This window comes from Bos grunniens, chromosome 21, assembly GCF_055505025.1.
Source record: "Bos grunniens cultivar Pamir isolate PY7600 chromosome 21, Bosgru_T2T1.0, whole genome shotgun sequence".
NCBI lineage: Eukaryota > Metazoa > Chordata > Mammalia > Artiodactyla > Bovidae > Bos > Bos grunniens.
The window spans coordinates 55,696,547-55,708,372 of NC_141185.1; the positions used below are offsets into that span (position 1 = coordinate 55,696,547).

The 11,826-nt window shown below is 44.4% G+C and overlaps 1 long non-coding RNA gene across 1 annotated transcript; it reads right to left on the reverse strand.

The window, feature by feature from the left end:
* Window positions 1-528: 528 nt before the first annotated feature.
* Window positions 529-5,539, reverse strand: LOC147349755 (uncharacterized). Its single transcript, XR_015150473.1, has 2 exons — window positions 4,904-5,539; window positions 529-2,008 (listed from the first exon to the last, which is right to left on the reverse strand). It is a non-coding gene; the product is annotated as an uncharacterized LOC147349755 (long non-coding RNA).
* Between the last annotated feature and the right edge of the window lie 6,287 nt (window positions 5,540-11,826).

Sequence of the window (11,826 nt, forward strand, 5' to 3'; positions counted from 1 at the left end):
AATTAACCCTTCCTGGATACAAGAGGAAGGCAGGGGACACATACTCCAACAGCCCCAGAGCAAGCACTGACACCCCTTGAAACCCGCTCTCCCCACACCCAATACTTACATTTACATCCAGTGCAGAAGAGAGTGCAGCAAGAATACCCCCGGTTTTGAGCCATCATGTGTCAAGTACCTTAGAGTTGGGGTCCCCAACCTCCAGATCTAATGCCTGATGATCTGAGGTGGACCTAGTATAATAGTGCACAACAAGTATAATGAGCTTGACTCACCCCCAAACCACGCCCCCTCCACCCCGTCCATGGAAAAGTTGTCTTCCACAAAACTGCTCCCTGGTGCCAAAAAGGTTGGGAACCGCTGCCTTAAGAGCATGAAGATTTTGCTTGGCCCAAAGCCTGTGACAGAAACCATTTTAGACTCACCTCTGAAGACTTCTATCATGAAATGGGAAAGGATCAGTTAATGGAACACGCCCTTCAAAATGATGAAACGGAGAATACTTTATAACCAAGCACCAGCCTTCTGGACAGTTAAGCAGTTTATATACACACACATCAGGGGGTGGAAACGTTGCAGGCAATGGAAAGGGCTGGGAGAATTAAAGCCACAGCAGCAAGACTCCCATAGAAAACACAGTTGATATTTGTTCTCAAAAATCCATCTTCCTGAAAAAGTCCCTCCCTAAATCAGGATTAGTCCCCTTCTCCCCCCGGCCCTGCACTGTACCCAGAAGAGCCATCAGAGGCTGTTTTGCTAGGTGTTTGTTTACAGCAAATGGTACAAGACAGAGTCAACAATCGGTGACTTTTTTGCCAATTGGCTGAAATAAAAACACATCAGGTACCCCTGGGATTGATGAAAGAGTTTAAAATTATCTAGGGCTTCCCTGGTGGTAGTAGGGGTAAAGAACTTGCCTACCAATACAAGAGACATGAGAGATGTGAGTTCCATCTCTGGGTTGGGAAGATCAGAGTAGGAAATGGAAACCCATCCAGCATTCCTGCCTGGACAATCCCATGGACAGAGGAGCCTGATGGACTACGGTCCATGGGGTCCCAATGAGTTGGACACAACTGAAGCGACTTAATGTGCATAATTAACCTAAGCAGATCCCCACTCTGCTCCAGCCACTCCTCTTGAAGGGAGAGGCAAGCCCATGGAGGTCTCCTCCCACTGTCCACACATTAGATGTGTTTCAGGTTATTCCTTCCTGGAGAATTTTGTCTGTTCATGTGTCTTTCCCCTTTACTTGATTTTCTCAGCATCGGTTGCAGCATCTCAACCCAAAAGCTGGATCAGCTGAGCGTACAAAAGCTTCATGATTCTCCATTCCCTCTGTCACTGTTTTGATTTAATTGTGTCTTCCCTGGTGACTCAAATGGTAAAGAATCTGCCTGCAATGTGCAAAACCTGGGTTCAATCGATCCCCTGGAGGGCAGCATGGCAGCCCACTCCAGTATTCTTGCCTGGAGAATCCCCATGGACAGAGGTGCCTGGCAGGCTATAGCCCATGGGGTTGCAAAGAGTCAGACATGACTGGGTGACTAAGCACAGCACAGCTACAGAATGACCTTTCAGTTCAGTTCAGTTGCTCAGTCATGTTTGACTTTTTGCAACCCCATGAATCACAGCACGCCAGGCCTCCCTGTCCATCACCAACTCCCGGAGTTCACTCAGACTCACGTCCATCAAGTCAGTGATGCCATCCAGCCATCTCATCCTCTGTCGTCCCCTTCTCCTCCTGCCCCCAATCCCTCCCAGCATCAGAGTCTTTTCCAACGAGTCAACTCTTCACATGAGGTGGCCAAAGTGCTGGAGTTTCAGCTTTAGCATCATTCCTTCCAAAGAAATCCCAGGGCTGATCTCCTTCAGAATGGACTGGTTGGATCTCCTTGCAGTCCAAGGGGCTCTCAAGAGTCTTCTCCAACACCACAGTTCAAAAGCATCGATTCTTCAGCGCTCAGCCTTCTTCACAGCCCAACTTTTGTTTATATAATTTCATTTCCTAAGAAACAGTGGTTCATTATGAAGCACTCAGAAAACAAAAATAGAAAATTCTCCTCCAAATCCATCATAACACTACCAAAATAAAATTATTGACTAACCTTTCTTTTCGTCTTTACACATTTATATGTATATAGACAACTAAGAGCTACCATCTATTGAGTACTTTGGTAAGGGTTCAGACACATTTTCATTTAATTCTCATTGTAATTCTAGGTAGTAAATACAACTTATCACCATATGAGACTATACTGTAGATGCAATTTTGTGGGGTATTTTTTGCTTTTAACATTTAAAGTATTTTCCACTTTACTAAAACTTTTATGGCTATCGTTTTTAATGATTTCATATTTTTAGACATACTTTAAAATGCTTTTATTAAAGATTTGTTTTCAATTTGCTATTTTATAAATAACACTATGATGAACACCTTTATGCCTGCTTTCTGTATTTACCACTAATTTTTTAGGATAGTTTCTCAGAGAGGGAACCACTAAGTCAAATGAGGAGTGTGTGCATGCTCAGTGGTGTCCGACTCTTTGTGACCCCATGGATTGTAGCCCACCAGGCTCCTCTGTCCATAGAGGTATCCAGGCAAGAATACTGGAGAGGGTTTCCCTTCCCTCCTCCAGGAGATCTACCCAATCTAGGGATGGAAACTGAAGCTCCTGCGTTGGTAGATAGGTTCTTTACCACTGAGCCACCTGGGAAGCCCAAATGAATATAAATATTTTTTTAAGTTTTATTCAGTTATTTGCAGAACTGTTCCCTGTGATTTAAAGCAATTTTATGTAATTCAAAGAATGTGATGATGTCATTATCAGAAGTTACTAACTATATTATATTGTTAAAAGTGAAAGATCACTTGAATAAATTTTAAAACATTTCACCCTAAAATTTTCATGCAAAACTAAAAATGCTGCTTAATACATGAGTAAAAGCTTTTTCAAAGTGTGTTAAAACAAACTATTTGCAGGTAATTTTGGTATATCAAAGTACGTGTGTAGTCGATTCAGTTGTGTCTAACACTTTGCAACCATATGGACTGTAACCCACCAGGCTCCTCTGTCCATGAGATTATCCAGGTAAGAATACTGGAGTGGGTTGCCATACCCTCCTCCAGAGGATCTTCCTGTCCTAGGGATCAAATCTGTATCTTCTTACATCTCCTGCACTGGCAGGCATATTCTTTACCACTAGTACCACCTGGGAAGCCCAAATAAAAGTATAAAACATTTAAAATTTAGCCACAGTCATACCCAGAGACGGTCAGATTTAAGATTTCAGTGGCTTTCTTTCCATTGCTTAATAGAGAGATTAGATACATAGCTAATAGTGTGTAATCCATTGTTATACTTTTTTTTTTTTTTTTTACTGAGTATTGTACAGTGTAAATCTCCTAAAGGATCTTGATGCTTCTACTCAAGTCCTTCCCAGGCATGTTGAACATGCTCCACAGCTTTTGGGCAGCTCATTCCAGACTGCCTAGCAGTGTCCACAGCTCTGGTTAGGCGCCGACATCCAGGGCCCATCCCTCACTAACGCCCAGATCCCACCTAGAGGGAGTTTCTCTGGCCGCTGTCTGCTGTATCAGGCCGGATGGCTGAGCATTCGCTCTTGTATTAAACAAAATGCCCATCAGCTCTCTGCTGACCCAGGGAAGGTGACAGATTTCAAGAAAATGAAACTTTGACCAGGAACAGACTCCTTTTGGCTGAGCAGCAGGAACCGACTTTGATGACTAACTTGTCAAACCCATCAGATACGAGTGTGTGCGGCTGGAGGTATTTTTAGAGACCTGACGCAGCTCGGGGAGGGCGGTAGGGAGTCTAGTGTGGTACTTAGGTTCAGTGACAAGCAGTGTAACCTATTGAAAACACCTCCTGACCTCAGCTTGGGGGGAGAGGTCCCTTCATTGACTGCTGGGCGCTCCCTCACCCCCCAGAGCTGGTGGTCACAGCTTGCAGAAAGCATGCCGCTCCTGCTTGTGCACAGCCTCTGCTCACAGTGCTGGGCTGTCGCCCCCATTTCAGAATGAGATGCTGAGGCTCAGGGAGATTCACCTCCGCCTGGTCTCTGCAGGAACTATACCGCACACCTATTTACCTCCGACTATGCTAAATACATCCCGTATCTGGTGTTTACCTTCACAACACCCTTCCCCTTGTATTTATGGATCAGAAAGAAAGCTGCAGAGCCACCGAACTGGCGGCCTCAATTACTGGGTGACTAAAGCTAGTCCTTGGCTGTCTTCGAAACCATGCAAGAGGAAGAAATATGCGCCTGTGGCCGAGTCGTGTATGTATGGCAGGATCCACGACGAGGTTGTAAAGCGATTGTCCTCCAATTAGAACAATTTTTTTTAAAAAGCTGACACCTTGTTCCTCATCACTGACTCCTGACTGTGACCCCTCATCTTATGGAAGCCCCTGGACTCCTCGTGGAGGAGGGCGCAGTTCTTGAGGCATGAGCCTACTGTTTATCCCTCTCCACCGGCTGAGAAGTAAAGCCCCCCTTTCTATTTCCTCTGAACTCTGTTTCCGTATTTTTTATTCGACTTTGGTGGGCAGAGAAAGCCAAGATTTTGGCAATAGGACCAAGACAAAAACAAGCTTTATCAACCATAAAAGAACAGTGACTATCCAGCTGGGCACTCTAGAGTTTGCCACGGTCGATGCAGTTCTCATAAAGACCCAACCTAGTTAAGGATTCTAGAAATTATAGACCAGAAAGAGACCTTGGAAATACATGGGCGAGAAATTTCACATGGCTGCCCTTCACAGCCTGAGGCCCAGCAACTGATACCATCCCCAGAAGTGGACTTAAAACAGTTAAGCGTGTTGCCAAAATTTAAAGTTCAAGTGGTTTCACATAAAAGTCTGGGTTGCTGGCTTACCTTGAAAAGTGGGACAGCTTCCAGCAGCGAGCTTCACCTCTTGCTTCACGATATGAGCCGCTCCTGCTTAGGGGTGCATAGCCTCCAGCTTGCACCAGTTTCCACAGTAGATCCAGGTTCCCTAAGACCCCGTTTGTAGACGAGCACACTGACCTCCAGAGACCCTTACAAGTTGCCCAACATCAGACAACTTGCTTTTTCCCTGCTCCATGCTCTTGGCCACAGGCAGGCATCAGCCACAACTACGTGCTCCTTAGTCTTCAGAGTGGCTTTTATGAGCTTCTAGGATGTTTCCCCCCTCCTTCCTTTTAAAGCCCAGCTGATCTCTCTCTTCATTTCTAAATTAAAGTTCTCTTCTACCAATAAAGTGAGGCGGGTGGGTGTGGGGAGGATGGGGCTCTTCAATAGAAAATCCCTGTTCAGTGACTCAATGCTGGGAAGCATTTGTAATCTCTCTTACCTTATTGTGCACATGTGCCTGAGTGTGTGCCTGCATGCGTGCTCAGTCGTGTCAGACTCTGTGACCCCATGGGCTGCAGCCCGCCAGGCTCCTCTGTCGGTGGGATTCTCCAGACAAGAATACTGGAGGGAGTAGCCATTTCCTTCTCCAGGAGATCTTCCCAACCCAGGGATGGAACCCACGTCTTGACCACTGAGCCACCTGGGAAGCCCCTCTCTAATCTCAGATGCTCATAATAATCAGCTGCCCTGGCCTCACCCCAGACAAACTAAGTCAGCTACTCTGGACCCAGGTTTAGGTAGCTCTTCTGCTACTCAGATGATTCCAATGTGCCATCATGGTATCTGATTGCTCCCAGAGGTCGTGGAACCAGCTTCCCTGCTGAGTGCTCATGAGACCTCCTGGGTAATTTACATCAGTTTGAAGCATTCTGGAAACTTCTCTCATCTGGAAAATGGGGAGGATAGATTAGGTTTATGATTTCCAACTTGGGATGCTTTGCCCCTCAGCATCCACTGAGGAAATGATGAGGTCATGGAGCTACTGTGGATATTGCAAAATGTCTAGCAGAGATGGCACACTTAGCTGTGTTAAGGCATATTTACACATGTTAATAAAGATGCTTCTGCTGGAATTACATTTACTTGGTGTGCTGATTCTACTTGCAAAATATGGGGTTTCAGGGCAAGGGGAAAATCTTGTCTGTGAGTAAAATTGAGAGAAGGAAGGAATGAAACAAGGAAGGAGAGAGGGAGAAATTGGGGGAGAGAGGGAGAAATTGGGAGAGAAAGGGGGAGAGAGAACAATCTGGCCCTCTATGATTTGATGATTAACCTGCAAAGAGAGGAGTAACTTCTGAGGCAGTGTATAGTCTTTGAATATCCCCCTTCCTTAAAAGAATTCTGCTGCTGCTGCTGCTAAGTCGCTTCAGTCACATCCGACTCTGTGCAACCCCATAGACGGCAGTCCACCAGGCTCTGCCGTCCCTGGGATTCTCCAGGCAAGAACACTGGAGTGAGTTGCCATCTCCTTCTCCATTGCATGAAAGTGAAAAGTGAAAGTGAAGTCACTCAGTCACATCAGACTCGTAGCGACCCCATGGACTGCAGCCCTCCATCCATGGGATTTCCTAGGCAAGAGTACTAGAGTGGGTTGCCATTGCCTTCTCTAACACAATCCTTTTTAAGTGCTACTTCCTTCCTAACCCCCTTCTTTGTGGAAGGCTGGGCTTCCCTGGAGGCTCAGACCATAAAGAATCTGCCTCCAGTGCAGGAGACCGGGGTTTGATCCCTATGTCAGGAAGGTCCCCTGGAGAAGGAAACGGCTGCAGTATTCTTGCCTGGAGAATCCCAAGGACAGAGGACTCTGGCAGGCTGAAGTCCATGGGGTCGCAAAGAGTTGGACACACCGAGCAACTAACACTTTTACATTTTCTAGTACCTGGAAGCCAACACCCCTGAAAAGAATAAGTCCTTTAATTCAGGGACCTCAACCCAGAAGACCTGGTTTACCTTAATGAGCCCCAGCAGTTTGACAGCCAGAACCAGGCAAGGCAACAGCGATGATGACAATGTTGTCGGGACACTTGTCAGTGAGCAGTGACAAAAAAATAAAACATTTTGCCACACAACAGATAAGTGCTCCCTGACAATCTGTCTGCTTTTATATTTTGAAGTCTTCCTCCCGCTTTATTCTCACCCAGCCGTTAAATTATTCTAGCCAACATGACCGTTTCCTCAATAAACATTTTCTTGGCCCAAAACTAGGAGGAATTTCAAGGAAGCAGGGACTGTGTTCGTTAGGCTGGTTTTTCTCTTTGCTGCGTCTCCTGGGGAAATGCCCGCGCTGAGTTTCACTCTCGCAAACGCAGGCAGTCTGGTGACCATTGCTAGGCAACATGTCATCATAAATATTTCATCGGTGAAACAGAGTCTGTCTCATCCTTCGTCTGTTTGATACTTCAGCTCTCCTTTATAAAAACAATAGAAAAAAAAAGATAGAAATCCATGACCCCTACATTCCCTGAAATCCATGATAAGAATGATAATTGAATCAAGTAGAAAATTCTTAAAATCTAGGCAATGGCAATCATTAGAGAATATAATGGGGGAAAAATCCCAATAATGTCTTAGCTTGGGTTGCTATTGAAAAAAAAACTGCCATAGGCGGGGTGGCTTAAACAATAGACACTTATTTCTCAGTTTCAGAGGCTGGAAGTCCAAGATCAAGGTCCTGGCAGTCTGCGCAGGTGAGGGCCCTCTTCCTGCCCTTGAGATAATTGCCTTCAGTGCAGTATGCAAACCAGTCAGAATGCCCACCATCAAAAAAATCTACAAACAATAAATGCTGGAGAGGGTGTAGAGAAAAGGGAATCCTCCTACACTATTGGTAAGAATGTAAGTTGGTACAGACACCATGGAGAAGAATATGGAGGTTCTTTTAAAAAACTAAAAATAGAGCTACTATATAATCCAGCAATCCCACTCTTGGGCTTGTATCTGGAGAAAACCATAATTCAAAAGATACATGAACCCCAATGTTCACTGAAGCACTATTTGCAATAGCCAAGACATGGAAGCAGCCGAAGTATCCATCAACAGATGAATGAATAAAGAAGATGTGGTATATATATATATATCAGTTCAGTTCAGTTCAGTCGCTCAGTCGTGTCCGACTCTTTGCGACCCCCTGAATCGCAGCACAGCAGGCCTCCCTGTCCATCACCAGCTCCTGGAGTTCACTCAGACTCACGTCCATCGAGTCAGTGATGCCATCCAGCCATCTTATCCTCTGTTGTCCCCTTCTCCTCCTGCCCCCAATCCCTCCCAGCATCACAGTCTTTTCCAATGAGTCAACTCTTCATGTGAAGTGGCCAAAGTACTGGAGTTTCAGCTTTAGCATCATTCCTTCCAAAGAAATCCCAGGGCTGATCTCCTTCAAAATGGACTGGTTGGATCTCCTTGCAGTCCAAGGGACTCTCAAGAGTCTTCTCCAACACCACAGTTCAAAAGGATCAATTCTTTGGCGCTCAGCCTTCTTCACAGTCCAACTCTCACATCCATACATGACCACTGAAAAAACGAGAGCCTTGACTAGACGGACCTTTGTTGGCAAAGTAATGTCTCTGCTTTTGAATATGCTATCTAGGTTGGTCATAACTTTCCTTCCAAGGAGTAAGCATCTTTTAATTTCATGGCTGCAGTCACCATCTGCAGTGATTTTGGAGCCCAGAAAAATAAAGTCTGACACTGTTTCCACTGCTTCCCCATCGATTTCCCATGAAGTGGTGGGACCAGATGCCATGATCTTTGTTTTCTGAATGTTGAGTTTTAAGCCAACTTTTTCACTTTCCACTTTCACTTTCATCAAGAGACTTTTTAGTTCCTCATCACTTTCTGCCATAAGGGTGGTGTCATCTGCATATCTGAGGTTATTGATATTTCTCCCGGCAATCTTGATTCCAGCTTGTGTTTCTTCCAGTCCAGCGTTTCTCATGATGTACTCTGCGTATAAGTTAAATAAGCAGGGTGACAATATACAGCGTTGACGTACTCCTTTTCCTATTTGGAACCAGTCTGTTGTTCCATGTCCAGTTCTAACTGTTGCTTCCTGACCTGCATACAAATTTCTCAAGAGGCAGATCAGGTGGTCTGGTATTCCCATCTCTTTCAGAATTTTCCACAGTTTATTTTGATCCACACAGTCAAAGGCTTTGGCATAGTCAATAAAGCAGAAATAGATGTTTTTCTGGAACTCTCTTGCTTTTTCCATGATCCAGCGGATGTTGGCAATTTGATCTCTGGTTCCTCTGCCTTTTCTAAAACCAGCTTGAGCATCAGGAAGTTCACGATTCACATATTGCTGAAGCCTGGCTTGGAGAATTTTGAGCATTACTTTACTAGCGTGTGAGATGAGTACAATTGTGCGGTAGTTTGAGCATTCTTTGGCATTTCTTTGTGACCCCGTGGACTACAGCACGACAGGCTTCCCTGTCCATCACCAACACCTGGAGCTTGCTTAAACTCATGTCCATCGAGTTAGTGATATCACCCAGCCATCTCATCCTCTGTCGTCCCCTTCTCCTCCTCCCTTCAATCTTTCCCAGCATCAGGGTCTTTTCCAATGAGTCGGCTCTTCACATCAGGTGGCCAAAGTATTGGAGTTTCAGCTTCAGCATCAGTCCTTCCAATGAATATTCAGGACTGATTTCCTTTAGGATTGACTGGTTTGATCTCCTTGGAGTCCCAGGGACTGTCAAGGGACTCTCTCTATATAAATGTATATGTATATGTGTATACATATGTATACACACAGTGGAATATGACTGACCCACTGAAAAGAAGGAAATAAGGCCATTTGCAGCGGCATGGATGGACTTAGAGATGGTCATACTAAGTGAAGTAGGTCAACGATAAATATCCTATAATACTGGTCATATGCAGAATCTTTTAAAAAAATGATATAAATGAAGTTATTTACAAAACAGAAACAGATTCACAGACTTGGAGAATAAAATTATGGTTATCGGGGGAAGAGAGGAAGGTGGGCTAGATTGGGAGTCTGGAATGAACATGTACGCACTGTTGCACTTAAAATAGATAACCAACAGGGGCCTACTGTAAAATAAATGAAAAGATGATCGCCTCCTTGCTGCATCCTCACAAGGCAAGGAAAGGAAGCACTGATGTTTCTTCTTGTAAGGGCAATAATCCCATCTTGGGGGGCTCCACCCTAATGACCTCATCTAAATCTGACCTTCCCAAAGGCATTCTTTTATTTATTTATGTATTTTTTTGCTGATAAAGTAAAAGATTTTATTGGGAAGGGATGCCTGGGTGGAGACCAGCAGGGTAAAGGACCATGGGAGAATGACTGTGCCACAGAGCTCGAGTCTCAAGTTTTATGGCAATGGGGTTAGTTTCCAGGCTGTCTCTGGCAATCATCTTGCTTGGTCCCTGTGTGGTGACTCAGGGTCCTTCCTGGTTTCATGTGCATCTCTCAACCAAGACAGATTCCATCACGAGCCCCTACTTATTAATACCATCACTTTGGGGGTTAGGGCTTCAAAATATGAATTGGAGGAGGGACATAAACATTCAGCCTATAACAAATATAATCCAAAAAAATTTAAGTGGTGCTCAGCAAAACTTTTCAGTGATACATTGGCACATTTTTATGAAAATAAATAAATAAAGGATTCAGTGGTGACTAAACACTACAGTTACAACTAATTCTTTTTAAAGAAATACCAAAACAGAGACAAAAGTCTAGAACATAAACAAAATATCAAGAGCCATTTTCTTAGGGGATTTGAACTATGGGTGTAATAGAATTCTAAGGCGTCCCCCCAAGATTCCCACCTCCTCACATATATGCCTATAATGCTTCAGTTGAGTGTGGGCAGGACTTATAAATATAATGGAATATATTTATAGGTATGTTATGCTGCTACTGCTAAGTCACGTCAGTTGTGTCCAACTCTATGCGACCCCACAGATGGCAGCCCACCAGGCTCCCATCCCTGGGATTCTCCAGGCAAGAATACTGGAGTGGGTTGCCATTTCCTTCTCCAGTCTCACAAAACCTAGCCAGGCCTATGGCAAAAAGGGATTTTTCAGATATAATTAAGATCCCTAGTTGATTGAATCAATGGGAAGATTATCCTGGGTGGGCCTGACCTAATCAGGTGGAAACCAGCTATGAACTGCCCACTGGGACTAAATGGCAGGGAACAAGTGGCCTCCAGGAGCAGAGCATAATCCCCAGCTGACACTTAACAAGAAAACAGGGACTTCAGTTCTACAGGGAACTGAATTCAGCAACAACAACTGAATGAGCCTGGAAGATGACCCCAAGCTTCAAAGGAGAGCCAGAGCATGGCCCATGCCTGGATCATGGCCCCCTGAGACTCTGAGCCAAGATCCAGCTGAGCTGTGTCCAGACTAAACCCTCAGAAACTATGAGACAACAAATTTGTGTCATTTTAAGATGTTTGTGGCATTTTATATGTAGCAATAGGAAACACAGGGGATGATTCTCCTTTTCTGTATTTTTTGTTTGTTTGTTTTAATTATTATTATTTTTTTACTTTACAATATTGTATCGGATTTGCCATACATCAACATGCATCCGCCATGGGTGTACACGTGTATTTTTGTATAACAAACTGAGAACAAAGTTGAAGACTCCATTTGGAGCCCAGGATTTTTAAAGAAATAATTACATCATCATTGGCAGCCTGAGCAGATAAAGTTTCCCCCGATTTCCTGGCCCTGGGGACACTTTCACCAACTTCCTTTCTTACCCTCACTAAGAGAATTTCATCATGACACTAACTCAGAATCTATTTTTTTAGAAATATGTCTTATAAGTGGACCTTAATCTGCAAATAAACTGGGAATAATCTTCCTAAGGAAATAGAGAAGTTCATAGGAATGGATATAAATAGATGTCCATCACTATC